This window comes from Aythya fuligula, chromosome 10 (assembly GCF_009819795.1).
Source record: "Aythya fuligula isolate bAytFul2 chromosome 10, bAytFul2.pri, whole genome shotgun sequence".
NCBI classification, from domain to species: domain Eukaryota; kingdom Metazoa; phylum Chordata; class Aves; order Anseriformes; family Anatidae; genus Aythya; species Aythya fuligula.
In genome coordinates this window covers 11091917-11107193 of record NC_045568.1, presented here as the reverse complement: position 1 = coordinate 11107193, position 15277 = coordinate 11091917, and the positions used below count along the sequence as shown (strand labels likewise).

Here is a 15277-nt window from a genome sequence, read left to right as displayed (position 1 = left end):
TGGGAGCACGTGGGATTCAAGCCCACGACGATCTAAGCACTCCCTGCATGAAGGACAAGAGCTGCAAGCCCTGTGCCAGAGCGCCTGGCTTACATCTCCGCATGTTCAGCCTGGGTGATAAGGGGGCTCAGTCCCACCAAAGGGCTCCCACTGGGGCACTGAATGGTTTTGGCCCCCCAGGCACAGCACAGGGCTGAGGGCTCCTCTCTCTGCTCTGGACAGAAGCTCTAAAAGCCAGGACGGCGAGGTGTGGACTGCCAAAAAAAGGAGATTCCTACCAGAAGTGGGGTTCGAACCCACGCGGGCATGCGCCCATTGGATCTTAAGTCCAACGCCTTCACCACTCGGCCATCCTGGTGGGCTGCCTGCTGCCCCCTGGCCTGCCAGGTCCCCCCTGCAGGACACACACCCTGCCAAGCCATCGGGGTCCCAGCCTGGGGGACTTCCCGAGCCCAGAACATCTTCCCCTCCTCACTGTTTTATTGAAGTTCTCTGTTGAGCTGGCCTCTGGTGAGGCACAGTGAGAAAGCCTCCTCACTCCCTTTCCTTGTACCCCACAAGAAATGTTTTCCTACCCCATGAGCTTTCCAAAACATCACAGCTTTGCTCCCGTGTCCTGTCACCCATCACCAAGAAGCAAATCTCTGCTCAGCCCAGCTGGCACACCCCAACCAAACACCTCGCTGGGAATTGCCAGCTCTCAGGGCCATGGAGAGTGGCACAGCACCCACGTGCCATGCCAGGACCTCAGGAAAGGACCACAGACATCAGTGATAACACCACCAGGCATGAGGGACATCTCTGAGGTATGTCAGCCTGACCCCATCGGGTGTTCAGGGTGGACACGAGCAGCTCTGCCAGCCTGCCAGTGCTCAGCCAGACCAGCTGAGTGGTTAAAGCATCACCCTTCTTCCTCGGGTCCTGCTCCTCACCCCCTCTGGGCTGCACTGGGGGCTCAAGTGGAGTGTTTAGCCAGGAAAAACTGTGACGCATGGGTGTCCTCCTTTTCTCTTTGGGGTGAGGTGTACTTTTTGTGCTTTTGCTTTGCTCTTTAGGAAAAACAAACAAAAGCAACAACAGCAACAAAAACCATTTTTGTTGAATCACATGGGATTCAAACCCACAGCCTCAAAACAAGGCTGCATTCACTAAGTCTTTAGCCCTTAAGCCACAGGAGCCTGATGCTTTCTGTCTCTGTTTCAGCCACTCTCCCTTCCCAGGCCAGCACCTCTTCACAGGGCTGCCATCACTTTGGCGAGACACTGCAACCTGTTCCCAGTCTTGTTCCCTCCCAGGGGATCCCCAGACATCCTGGATCCCTTGCACAGCCCAAGCCCCAGTGCCCACAATCCTGGCCAGACCTTTTCACCAGGGGATCCCATCTGCTGAGGAAGATGCAGACCCAGGCTGGTCTGACAGTTTGTGGAAGCCTTTTTTTTGGCTCCAGTAAGCTAAAACATTTGGGGACATGTCCCACAACCAGAAGGGGGTGTATCTGTAGGTGAAGGGGATGGTGCTTGTTGTGTCTGCCCTGCTTGGAGCTGAGCAATTCCCTCCTCGTTTCCCCAGGGGCTGCTCACAAAAATGCTCGGGGGTGCCTGAGCAAATCAGAGGGTTTGCAGCCAGTGGGTGCAGGGGTGAGTCACTGACCAGAAAAAGGAGTGTTTTCAGTTCTGAAAAGAGGGTAACATTGAGGGGACACCTTGGCCTCCAAACATGATGCAATCTGTATCATCTTGCTGGGAAGCAAGGCAAAGAGACCCAGGCACCCCACTGCAGGGTGCTGCAGGTCCTCAGCTCAGCAGAGGAAAGGGTTAATCCATCCACACACAAAAACCCTACCAGGAGAAAATTCACTCCTTTGGGTGCCAAAAGGGGACAGCAGCTTTCCCTGCTTCCCTCTGCTCTTCCCATCACAGCCACAGCAACACGCTGTGCGGGTCCGCGTGTGCAGGATCCCAGCCCAGCATCCCCGGATGCCTCCAGCTGCAGCACCCGCATTAGTATCAAATGAAGCCGTGCTCACAAAGGGTGTTGCGCTCGCCAGCTCCAGAGGAATCTGCTTCTAATGAGCGACTTCAAAGCATTAATGAGCTTGCAAAGCTCTCCTCTTCGTTTACAGAGCTGGACCTCGCGCGCTTGGCATTAAGACAGGGGTCACCTGTCAGGCGAAGAGAATGCGTGTGCATGTCGGCGAATATAATATATTTGTCATCCTCTAAGAAGCAGAGATTAATCATGCCCTCTCTGAGAGGAAGCTTTTACGCCACATCTGCTCTTGGCAGCATGGAGAGAAGGGAGCTGCCCGCGAGGACACCCATGACCCGCGCTGCTCAGATCCCCTTCGCGCCCAGCTTTGAAGTTAACATCCCACCTTAACCCCTTGGGTCCGGGCTGGGAAATGCTGCTGGAGTCAGCATCCCAAGGGCTGGATAAAGCTGTGGGGCCATCCCATCAAGGCAGGGGTAAGGAGTGCAAGGAGGGAGCAGTATGGGAGGGTGGGAGAGCTGATTCAACTGATGCTTGTTGCTTTCAGCACAGGGCAGGAGGGGAGATGGTGGTCTGGGACAGCAAGGGCTGCACAATGCGTCTGCTGCTCCCTCCAGGGACATCTCACCCCCAACCATGTCCCCTGCTGAGCTTCTCCCAGCTCACCATAAACCTCTGGGTTGAAACAGCCTCCAGTGTCTGGCTAACAGCCCAGTTGCACCCATTTTTGTACTGAAGCTGAGTCTCTAAGGCTGACCAAAATCATAAGAGTCTAAATATAACTCGTAAGCAGAGCCCATAAACCTCGGTAAGGAGACAGTGGACCCACAGGTTACTTAAGAAAGAAAATACCTATTTTGTGAAATACAAATCCACTCCCCACCTGTGCCATGGCTGGAAGAGATCTCCGTAAGGGTAAGCTTAGCAGTGACATGCAGGCCAAACACAAGCACATGGGATGTAAACCTGCACACAACTGCAGCCCTGTCCACCACCAGACACACAACACAGCTCTTCCTGAGCACAAGAGCAGAGTCTCTGAGTGCAAGCCACAGACAGCACCAAGAATAGGCAGCTCCAGGGACCCAACATGCTCAAATTCACACCTACATCACAAATTGCACATATTCAGAGATGTCACTAGCACAACTTGGCTGTATTTATAAATGCAGCTCCAAGCAAATGCTTCCTAGAGCTTTCCATGGCTGTGCACCACCCATGTTGTTGCTTGGCTTCACCTGCAGACATGTGCAGTGTGCTGGCTGGGACTTTGCTGGGCCTGGAGTCAGCCTTGCCTCCAGGGAGGACATAACATCATCTGAATTACCTGTAGTGTCTCGGATGTCTCCCATGCAAATCGTAAGCTGGGCTGGCTGTACCTCGCTTGCAATATCCCCCTGAAATGACAGCTTGAAGGTGACACCGCTACAGGTTTTCAGAACACATGTTCTGTAAGAGAAAGACATTAATAATGTCCTGGAGTCAGAAAGGTGTTGTCCTTCGCTTCAGAAACACATCGGCAATGTTAACTGGAAAGCAGTTCCTCCTCTCACCTTCTCCCGAAAGGGATCTCTTGGCACTCGGTGTCTATTCAGTAGATCTGTGTTTAATTTAAACAGCCACTGGAGGCAACTGCCATCCCACACGTTATTACTGCAGCTGGAGTGAGGCTGATTGGTAGCTAAGTTAAGAGAAAGAAAAAATCCAAAGCCTTGAAGTCATGAGCAAGGCAGAACAAAAATGGCACTCTAAGAGATTTCAGGACAAAACTTCTACCCTTTATGGATGCAGGGGCAAAAATACTACCTGCACCCTAACTTTAGAAATGAGTTGGCAAAGAGAAACAGTAGGATGGGGTTCTCCTCTGAGCTCCTCTTGTGCCCAAACCCTGCTACAAGAGTAGTTTGGTGTGTGGGTTACAACCAACAGGAGCACTAAGTGACTCCATTGTGACTCTGGACAGAGAAGCCCTACCAGGGTCATCTTCGATGAAGTGAGACCTGACAGCTTAGCTCCTCCTTGCCCAGCTGCCTGGGGAGGTGAAAACTTCTTGCTGCCTATACCAACAGAGCTCCTGTGCTGAATTCATGCAGCGCTAAATAAGGAAGCTCTTTGGACTTTGTTACTTTTAACATAGCACTTCTTGATGCACTACTGATGTCCCGCACATAACCGTAAACTTCTGCCCCACTTGGAGAGTAGCTGGAGCTCAATGACAAAAAGAAGAGTTGAACACAGGACAGCGTGGCTACTTAGCTGGTAACTGGCTGGCACCTCGTCAGCTTTCAGAGTAAAGATGATCATTCATCCTGCCTGTTCTTCCTGCCTCTCGAGAGGCAGTTCAGGAAATCAAGCCAGCCTCACTTTGCCTTCAGATTGCTTTCTTTACAGAATGGCTAGAAAATATACATGGCATTCCAATAGGTGAAAGCTTATTTTCTGCAGAGTTTGGCATGATGCCCCACTGCTTGTTGGCTCAAGTCAGCCCCTGCGTAACTACAAAACTTATGTGGCTCTGTAGCTCAAGAGCAAACGTTTTCCATGAACCTTCCAGATACTGGTATTCAGCCAGAGAGCAGCAACAACAGTAACAACAACCAAAAAACCACAAACGAACGTACAAACAAAAAAAAGACTACTCACTGTGGGCACACAGACTGGATTAAAAACCAGTGGAGCTGTGCAATTACAGGAGGTTATTTAACCCAGAGGGAAAATATGTTTTCTTTGTTGATTAAGTTCTTTCAAAAAAAATAAAAATAAAAAGCAAAGAAAGAAAGAAAGAAAGCAATGCAGCTACCAGAGCTAAGGTAGTAAGTCATAGCAAATAATGTATTTCTCCTGTTCAGGAATGATCTCCCAGATGTTTACAGTTTTCCACAAGCTATTGCTAGTATAAACTATCCTCCCAGTATTTTCTACAAATAATTTTTGGACAACATACAGTCTCTCAAAAAAAAAAAAAAAAAAAAAGAAAAGAAAAAAAAGAAAAAAAAGTAATCTCAAGGACTCAGAATACCCAAGCCTCACATCATTGATTCTGCTTTGGTTCTGGATGGGCTTGTAATGAGATAGCTGGAGTGAATTGTTGATGTTTTAGCATTTCAAAGTCATCATCTTCCCAGATCCAGTTATTCCCAGGGATATTCTGGACAGTACGTGTGTGTGGCTTGTCAAGGCTTTACCTTTATTTAGCCTGGATAAGGTTTTGAGGAAGGCATCATTATGGACCCATCTCCTCTTGTTACTGTTCCATGCCTCTTCCAAACATCATCGCATACAACACAGAGCAAATGAGTCATAATCGCTGTGTAGAAAAGAAAGCTCAAGAACACACTGAGGATCCCAGTGCTGTGATACTGATGCCTCAGCTGTTGAGTGCCCAAGCCATGAATAAAAAAAGGAACCTGATGTAAATGAGGCGTTCAGTGCATGCTCATCTATTCTTGCCTAATGCAGCCCGCCAGACTTTTTCTCTAGTCACTGCAGAGAGAGAAATGTTCAGCAAAGGCTTGATCTCACCCAGGGCATTTAAAGAGGGGTAAAATCCATTGCTTTCTGGAAGTGAAGCAAAGGAACAAAGTTCACCTGCTTAGCTTAGGCTAGACACCTAGTCGCAGGTAATTAGCTTCGAGGGATATTGAATCTGCCTGCAGAAGAGGTCCTTACAACAGACAGAGCCGGACTCTGAACTTACTGCTTCTGGGGGTGGAACGATCAGCGCTGGAGGTTTGTAAGAAATTAGAAACCTGGCTGATCCTGGCTTGAGGCAGATGACCTCTGAAGGCTCCTTCAAGCCCTGCTCTCCATACCTGAATTTCATCAGAAATCTGTAAATCAGATTCTGTCAAGGTCATTCCAAAATCACACTAGAAAAGCTGCGTGTTGCATATTTTTGGCTGCCTTTTAACACTAGAGAGGAACTAGCCACGGGAAACAAATGTTCACCAGACAAGTCCATTCTTTACAGGTCACAACTTAGGAAACACTGCTTTATGTTGCTCTCAGAAGCAACCCAGAAGAGAAATGAGGCAATTAAGTTATCACATCAACAAATACCAACAGAAGAGGCTTGCATGTGTCAAAGAAATCTCCTGCAGTTCTTTACATGGCTGGGACAAACGTGTAGGGATGAATGACAAAAACCCTTTGTGCTCCACCTGCAGCATCAGCAGTGCCCGCTGCCACTTCGTGTCTCAATGGGGAAGTGTGCAGGCGACATATCACATCCCAGATGTCAAGGTGCATCTGCATGAATTCCTAAAATGACATGTGTTCTTTAGCCCAGAGCTTGGCTCCAGGCTAAGAGCTAAATTTGATGTTCTCTGAGGCTAAAACTTCTTCAAAAACCATTCTAGCTTAATTAGGGAAGGGAAATTTTGGCTGCACATTCTGTAAAGGGAGATTGGCTTGGGGAATGGTATGAAAGTCGTGGTTTTTTGCAAGAGCAAAGAGAAAGAACAGGCTCATTTCTAAAAGCGCTGCACCTAAGAACTTCAGAAAAGCACAGAACTTCACTGAAATATAATGAAAGGCACTGCCTAAAAGCAGAACATCTCCTTTGGCTCAGCATATCCTCTCCCAGAGGCACCACATCGTTCCTGCTGCTCACAAAACAGCTTCTGCCTCCTTTTAATAGTTTTATTTTTAGACTTCTCTCATATTTAATTCTTTCTCTTTCCTTATGTAAGGTTCTTGGAAGGGCCGCAGTGTCAAACAATAATTACATCAGAGAAAATTTAGAATCCACAGTGTTGAAACAAGTCTCTGCTCTTGACAAGTGAATGAATGTAGGAAGCGAGGGGAGGCAGTTTTATCAAGGAGAGCACCCAGCCAGCAGTGTAACAGCATCTCTCGTTGGCTGAGGACAACCACTTTCAGAAGCTGTCAATCTCAGCTTGGAGCATATCAGTACATGCCTGGAATTCACCTGGCCTGAGACCTGGGTGCACATTCATGCAGTGCTACCAGCACATACATGCCTCTCCCAATGAACAACCTCAAGGCAGGATTAAAATACAGATTTTCCATCCTTTTAACACCCCTGGATCAGATAAATTGCACATGCCTATAGACTTAGCTTCACCTCAGCTAAGGAAGAAGCATTTCCCAGTGTCAGGGTGCACCACTGTGCCTCCTGTTTGTCCATGTACAGCAGAAGTGGGAGAAGACACAGACCTATCTGCTTCCCCCATCCTGTTTCTGAAGATACGGGTACCTACCCAAAACTGGGTTCCAATACTTTTATGAATTACACCACCACCATCCCATATGTGCAGTATATCTTCTGGCAATTAAATTGTGTTCAAGTTGCAGCTCAGCCCAATAAAACACTGAATCTTGGATATGCCGATATTGCCACTGCCAGGGCTTTAAAGGAAGCCCATGGAGACAGTCTGCAAGGTCCTGGCTTGCATTTTCCAAGTAACCAGAGAAGGGTGAATTTGATCCTCCATCCATGGAGGAAATCAGTGATGAATGAGGCAGCTACAAGTGAAAAAAAAGTTAGGGAAAGACCAGGAAAAAAGTTTTCCCTCTCAAAGAGAGCATGAACTACCTTGCAGAGAACTCTAAATAGGCTCCATATAGAAATACTGACAGGTATCAGTGGGCCTATCTGTCATGCGATATCTAAAATCAGGTTGTGGTGAAGAGTAGGTGTACAGAGTGAGCTCACACATACTATGTACAAGTTTTCTAGGGATAACATGTTTATAGCATATATATAAATATATATATATATATTTTTCCCATATGGGTTCCCAGCTGGACTTCTTTGATGCCTTGGAAGACCAACTTGCTAAAATCATCGATGACAAAATCAGGATTCTCCTAATTAGATGTAACCTTTGAAGAAAACTGTTGAAAGCTGAGAGCTCACCCACTTCTATGGGCTTACCACTGCCTGACAGGAGGACACCTGGACATTTGTATTTTCAGTTGTTTCCTTTTATCTCATGTTAGAAATACAAAGGTGAGGGAAAAAGAGGCTCACAGAAAAGGAGGAGGAGGACATACCTGTGAAATCTATGCCTGTCATCCCACAGCTCCAGCAACAGTCCTCTCTCCAGCATTTGAGACACTTCACTTTGCTTTTTTCTGCTTCACCTCATGCCCACAATCACAGCTCCTGTCCTTGCAGTCCTTCGCTCCTCCTGCTGAGCAGAGCCTCTGAGGGCCCAGGCTGTCAGAAGAGTTTACAGCACGAGCCAGCTATCCCAAGCTGTGTGGTTGGTGGCGTCCTGGGAAAACTGAAAACAAGCATCCAAAGTTGAAGAGAGTTAAAAATAAATAATAAACAAATAATAAATTAAAAAGCTTCAAACTTCCTCTATTTGTCTGCAACTATTTTTTTTTATTTTTTTTTTACACTCAGTTTTTGATAGAGCCACATTGAAAAGGTACTAAGACCCCCTGATGTCATGCGGGCTTTAAGCACTTACCTCCCATAGCCCCCTTCAAAACTCCCAATCATAAACACCAGAAGGACAAACTCTAGCATATTTTGCTCGTTCATCTGCCTGCTTTATTTTTTTCATGTGTGTGTTTGGTTGTGTGTGTGTTTGTTTTGTTTTGCTGGTTTCTTTTTTTTTTTTTTTTTAAGTAACATATAGTTTTTCTTCTGGGATTCAAAGCCTGATTTTTTAATAATTACACAAAATAAACCATGTGGGGATTTTTATGATCTGCTTTAAATGTAGAGTTTTGAAAAGTAGACAATGAAATTATTATTATTTTGTTTCACAGCGGTTCTAAAGCACAGGGGAAAAAGACACTACTATTTGTTTATTTGGCTTTCAGTTGCTGTGACAAGGCAAATAACAGCTCTGGTCTTGGTCCACAATTGAGCTAATTGGTAACACCTCAAATTATGTCCTAAAAACTCCTAATTAGTAGCTAAGCACAGGATGAACTAGGTAGCATTGGCTCCTTTGTGCTCTAAAAGACCTATGCATTCATAGCAGACAGCTGGACTTAAGGTCCCAAAGCCTCTGATTTCGTGTGTATACAGGCAAGAAGTGATGGCTGCACGTCATTTCTTGTTCTGTGTTGGTGCAGCACCTAGCTTGATGAGGATGAGTTCCCTAATGCTTTCCTTAGAAAACAGGGACCCAATCTGAAGGCTATAGCGGGTATTTTCCAGAAGACTTTTGCTGCCACCACAGCAGCCAGGTCACAGCCCATGGGCAAAGTTCCCTGCTGATTTCCCAGATTAATTTCAGAGTTCCCAAAGAGGTTCCTTCCCTGCCCTCTTTCATTTGCCACCCAAGCCCCTCGCACCACAGGAAGGTGCTCAGAGCACCGTGGGGAGAAATGATCCAAATACCAGCAGCAAAAGAGAAGGCAGACGTCTTGATGAGCTTGTCGGGAAGACCTCTTCTGTAAAAAGGGGATCACTGTGAGAGCACTAAGAATTATACACCCAGGCCAGCCTTTCACACACCCACAGGGTCTTTGCTTAGCACATGCCCGCAGCATGAGGCCATGGCAGGACAGGCCTCTTGTTGCTGGAGATCAACGTCTTTGCCACAAAAGGAGAGGACGGATAACACACAAAGGCAGAAGCAGTGTTTCACTCCCAAGCAGCATCTGGGACACCCAAGTCTGGCTGGTAAAAGCAGGAGGCAGTCAGAGTAATGCTTAAAAAGTCAGAAAGGACTGCTGGGTGCAGCAGCAGAAGACAAGACAGTGGCACAGCATTTTCCCGAAATGCAGCAACGGTCCCCCTGTAGACATGGATGAGGGAGAGGTTTTGCAGCAGCTGTCCTTTCTGCACCCTTCTGTGATTAGACGTAGCCTCCTTTCTTTCTCTAAAGCACCAGCACAGCCAGAGAGGGCTGGTCACCTCCTCCTGTCTGTCTTCTGAGGGACAGACATATGGACATGGTGGCATTGCTGATCCAGCTGCCATAAGCATCTAGATGGATGTGGGATGCAGGGAAGTGGTGACACACTGCTCAGTCTGTCAGCAATGATGCAGCCCCATCCCAGGGATGGGAACACATCAGTCCTGTCCCAGACTGATGGAGAGAGACAGGACATGCCCCACCTGAGCAAAAGCTTAGTTCAAGTGCCTTCCCTCCAGCTAACTCCTGCAGCAGGTGAGCCACAGCCGGTGCCATAAGGCCAGCAAGTGTTTAACAAAAGCCCTTCTTCGGGCACACTCTGCTCTGCTGTTTGCACGGCTGTGCGAGGCAGATTGCTGGCTCTTATTAGCTAAATAAACAAGCAGCAAAAGTTGAGCGAAATGGAAACACATACACAGCTTGTCTGTAAATAGAGACAAACGCCTCCATCGCATGGTTGCACCCAGCTGTCTGGCTGTTACCTGCTTAAATGGCTTTAATTTCACATTAAGGTCAATGCAGCCGTAGCTTCTCCTCCAGGGTGGAAAACCTGCCTAATGAAATGCTCAGGTTCGTATTGAGCCCAGCTCAATGTGCCAGCCAAGCATCGCGAGGAGCTGAGCCTTTCCTCCCCACCATGGGTCCCAGCCTGGGTGCTGGGATGCACGGGTAGAGCATCTGGCATTCGCCAGCCAGATGTTCCTCTGCCATTCCCACTGGAATTACTGGGCACCTCCAAGTTGCAGGCAGGGCATTTCTCCTTGCTGAATCCCATGCTGCAAGGAGAGCAGAGAGCCCTTCCTCTGCCCCAGCCCTGCCAGGGCTCTGCTCTTTCCATGGGGCTGCCCTGTGCTTGTTCCACTTTTAGTGAAAATCATTTATTCAGCTTAAATGTCTCTCCTCTCTGCCATTTACACAGGTCTGGCTTTCCTCTGGGAGTATACATGGGATGAGTAAACTGTCTTTATATATAGCCTGAGGGGGTTGGCTCTAATTCTCATTTATTACCCTTTCATTTCTTTTAACTTCTCCTTTCCACAGAACCGAATTCCTGACCAAGTTTTGATGCAGTCCGTGAGGGTGACAGACACGGTTTTGCTGTGATCACTAGTGCGTAGGAAGCCATTTGTCTCAAACCACATCCTCCATGCTACTGAAGGCAAAATCGAAAAAAAAACTTGTCTTGCATGCCTTCGAAGTAACTGTTCCGAGGATAATTTAAAGTATTGAGACATTGATTCACTAAACATCGCTGGCCTCCTTATATGTGGGCACTCAAAGTCGCCCATTATTGGTGATTTATTAGCGGGAGATGTCTCTTTGATCTTCTCCAACATCGTGCACTCAATATCCCCCTCCCAGGAGGCAGCTGGGAGGACAGCCCTACCAAGACACTCGCATTATTATGACTTATGGGCTGCGTCCATGGGATTGTCTCTGCACAGGCACCGCGTCTCCCTGGATTCGGGGGAATCTTCCTGAGCCCTACGATATATGCAAAAACAGAAGTTCCTCTTGGATTGAAAAATTATGATACCAGCACCTCTAAATTGCTTTTAGCGGCTTTCTGTGCTGCCTCTGGCTCAGAAGTGCTTAGTTTGCTGACAGAAATCATAGGCTCATACACACTTGAGATGGAAAAGCCCTGCTAGGTTCAGCTAGTCCATTTCTCCTACCAGGGAAGGAATATTCCCAGCAATCTGTTTTCCCTGCTACTTTGTCTTGTCTATTTTTAAACATCCCATGTAGCAGAAATACATTTAGATTGTCAGGATTTCAGAGCCAAGTTAGCTGTGGAAGTACCAGCTGTAGCCTAACCTGCTTTGTCTGGTGGCAGCAGCTAAATTGCTCTCTGCTGCCTTTGAAGTCAATGGAAAAAGTCTTATTGGCTTCTCTGGGAGCATTCTCAGGCCTTTGGTACGGATGATTAGAGCAAATAGCTACGGAGCACTGATAAGCCATTCTTACACTATCACTTTCCAAGCCATAACTGCATTTTAATAGGCAAGAAATTGTCTCAGCAGCAGTCAGGGGGCAATAACAGCAAAGCCATAAGGAGTGCATGGCAAACCGGGTCTGTGCAGAAGTGGCTTCTGCCGTGACCATATAAAATTACATCCACAGACCCGAACAGGTTTGGTGGAGTTCATGATCCGAGGGGAATAGGCAGAGGCAGTCCCTTCGGCGCCTCCTCTGACTATAAAACCTACCAGAGCTGGTTCAGCCCGTAGTAAGCTCCAGTGTGTTTTTCCTTTCCAAAAAATAAATCTTTAACATCATGAATGAAGGGAGCCTGGCACATCACAGTACCCCTCTACATACTCAGGCAGAATATGGCACAGGCATACAATACTACAGAATAATAGTATTTAGCCAAACAAACCAAACAGGGACTGGCTGTTGAATCACAGAAGTTAAGTTACCAATCAAACCTCAATGCATCTTCTGCAGGGGACAGCTACCCCGCGAGATGGAGCCATGGCAGTGACACAGCAGCCAAGCAAAATTCAGCCCTTTGCTTTCTCTTTCCATGTCAGTAACAATGGCAGGTAGTGGGAGCCGGGATTGGATTTAATTTAGAAGTTGTTGTGCTCTGCCGGGACAGTTTCCTCTGCCTCCACATTTCCTGTCTGGAAGTTCTCCCAAAAGGATGAATTAACCAATATATGACCTGTATGGGAAATGCACTTTATTGAAGCTATTTTTCTAGGGTGGAGCTGAACAGCTGTTTAACAGCGCATAGCTGCACTACATGAGAGACAGTAAAAATACTGAAATGAACAGTATTCGGGTAAAACTGGGCTGCGAGGAGGCAGAAGGTAATTATCTCCCTGTAATTTTTGCCTGTACACGGAAAGTAGAGGCTTTGTGTGACAAAGCGTGCCAGCATGGGGTACCGCAGCATGACAGCAAGCACGGGGAGGGGGACCTTGGCTTTACCTCCCTCAAAGCACCTTCCTCTGCCATCAACATGGGGAGACGAGCACCAGCCCTGCAAGGAAAGCCAATACACTAAAGCTATACAGGAGTAGAAACTGCTCAGCTAGCCACCTGTGTCACCACTCTGACAGCAAAAAAACGACACAGCCCTGGTATCACTGTGAGGACAGCCATGCCCAAGATGAAGCACAGCTCAACCTGCTCCTTTATACAAGGCTCCAGCAATCAATAGCAGCAGTAAGTGTCACAGAAGCAGTGCTGCAGGTACTTCATGGCGAGATTACAGCATCTGGGGTGTGTGCAAGGAGCTAGATGCTGCTGCAAGCTGTTTTGCTCTTGGTGGAGCATGGCCACCAATGCTCGGGGGGTGAAGGAGCAGCTCCAGGTGGCAGCAACCCCAAAGCGAGAGCTGGAGGCTCCCATGGGAGCACCCAGCATCTCTGCCCAGAAGCCTCAGGAAAGCTCCTGCTTTCCATTCCCCTCTCGTCCTCTCCCCCATGGCAGGTTAGCAGCACAATTACGTTACCGCAGATTTACATCAGGGCTGGAGAGATGAGAATCCGAACAGAAGCTTTAAAAGCCACTTTTTTTTTTTTTTTTTTAGAGCCTGACATAAAACGCCAGCCAGATTTACCATGAGTTTCCCGTGTGCACGCATGAGTTATACACACAGTAAGTGTCCCGTCATCATGAATTCTGCCAGTGTGCTCCTTTTAACGGCACTGATCATAGGGAATTCATTTGGTCTTCATATAGCTGTCACCTGTATTACCAGAGCGATTTCATTCTAATTTAGCATTACTTAATGGTGAAGATAAAGTTAAGTGTTAGCCATGTGGGTTTTTTCTCGGCTTCTCTCTCTCTCTCTGACACAGCAAGAGTGCGACTGCAGGGTGTTTTATGACCAATAATTCAAAAGAGCAGGGAAAAGAAGGAGCAGCAAATATCAACTGCTTGTCAATCATCCACAGTCTTTCAGCTTAAATGGTTATACCTGGACCTCTGATCTTTTCTGCTGCTGCCTCTGATCCCCCTGTTTGTTTGGAGTTCTTTAGGTACTGCAACCATCAAAAACACATTTTTTAAAGGTTCAGGTCTAGGAAACCTGCTGTGGATACCCACAGTCACACAAAAAACGGGATTGTGATATAGAAAACTATACCTAATGGCTGCGGTGTACCAGCCAAATTGCAGCCACCCTGCCTGGGTGGCAATGATGGGGTACCCCACAAGCAGGCTGAATACACAAAAACCATGTGGGGAAACAGAGTATTTTTAGAGCACTGGTTATACAGCAACAAGTGGTTTGTCTTCCCGAGGCCCTGTGCCTCCTCCCTTTTCACCCAGCTTGGAAAGGTAATCATTCTGCATATATCACTAGCTTGTTTAAACTGGAGATGAAAAGCTACAAAAGTACAACTTAATTGAACCCTGTATTGTGTTATTACAAATGCTGCCGACCTCACTTGCAGTCCATTATCAGAGGGTTCTGCTGAATGCTTTAATTAAAGACAATAAGGCTAATAAAAAGGCATCATTTTCCTGTCTCTAGCGCTGCTGGAGAGTTGGGGCTGATGAGATTATTTCCCGCTAATGCTCTTCTGTTGTTGTTGTTTTTAAATCTTTTTCTCCCCATGGTTTGCAAATACTGTCTGAGCCTGAATAGTGCAAGATTCATTAAGAACAACAAAAACAAAAAAATCAGTTTTGTTTCTAAAATGCTCGCTAATACTTGCTGAGCAGAGCCCCTCTTTCGGATGATCCCTGGTGCCTTACCCCACCCCTCGCTGTGTTTTTCTCTCAGATCCAGTCTCAACAAAAGAAAAAGCTTCCCTGCATGGGCACGGGCACACACACACTGCCTGGCCCGAGGATGTCCCTGCACGTGGTCCCTGCCTGCAGCCCTCCGACCTGCAGGGAGGTTGGTGAGGTGCTGGTGCTGCTTGCCAGCAGGCAGGATCTAGCCTGGAGTAAGTAATGCATATATAATTGTGTATATAATTGCATCCCCATAATTAACATGTTGCTTACTGATGGCCCATATGCAGCATCTCTATCTGCTTTCATATTGGTATTTGTGATACCAAACCAACAGCGTTTCCAAAGCCAAGGCAGCCTTGCTGGGCACCTCTCTGCAGCTTCAGTCTGAAGAGGCAGAATGGTGCTGGGCATGGTCTCTGCCTCTGGATGCACATGGGTGACCCACCACTCACCGACTGCATCCCTCTGCCTCCAAGGGCATCAGCATGGGCTGGACCTAAACCTCCCCATGCATGCTTTGGTGTCTGGTGATTAACAAAATCATGGGAATGGAGGGTGCAAAAAGGGGAACAGGAATTCAGGCGGTGCTCATTGCGGGGTACACACAGCCCCTGGCACACAGGCTGAGCCCAACAACTCGTCACACTGACCATGGAACAGTTAAAACCTCACTAACAATCCGGACCATATCTGAACAAGAGACCTAATGGCAATCGGCGTTGTAGCCCTGCTGTGAAGAA

The 15277-nt window shown here is 47.4% G+C and overlaps 1 non-coding gene across 1 annotated transcript; it reads right to left on the bottom strand.

The window, feature by feature from the left end:
- Positions 1-275: 275 nt before the first annotated feature.
- On the bottom strand, positions 276-358 carry TRNAL-UAA. The gene has a single exon. It is a non-coding gene; the product is annotated as a tRNA-Leu (tRNA).
- Between the last annotated feature and the right edge of the window lie 14919 nt (positions 359-15277).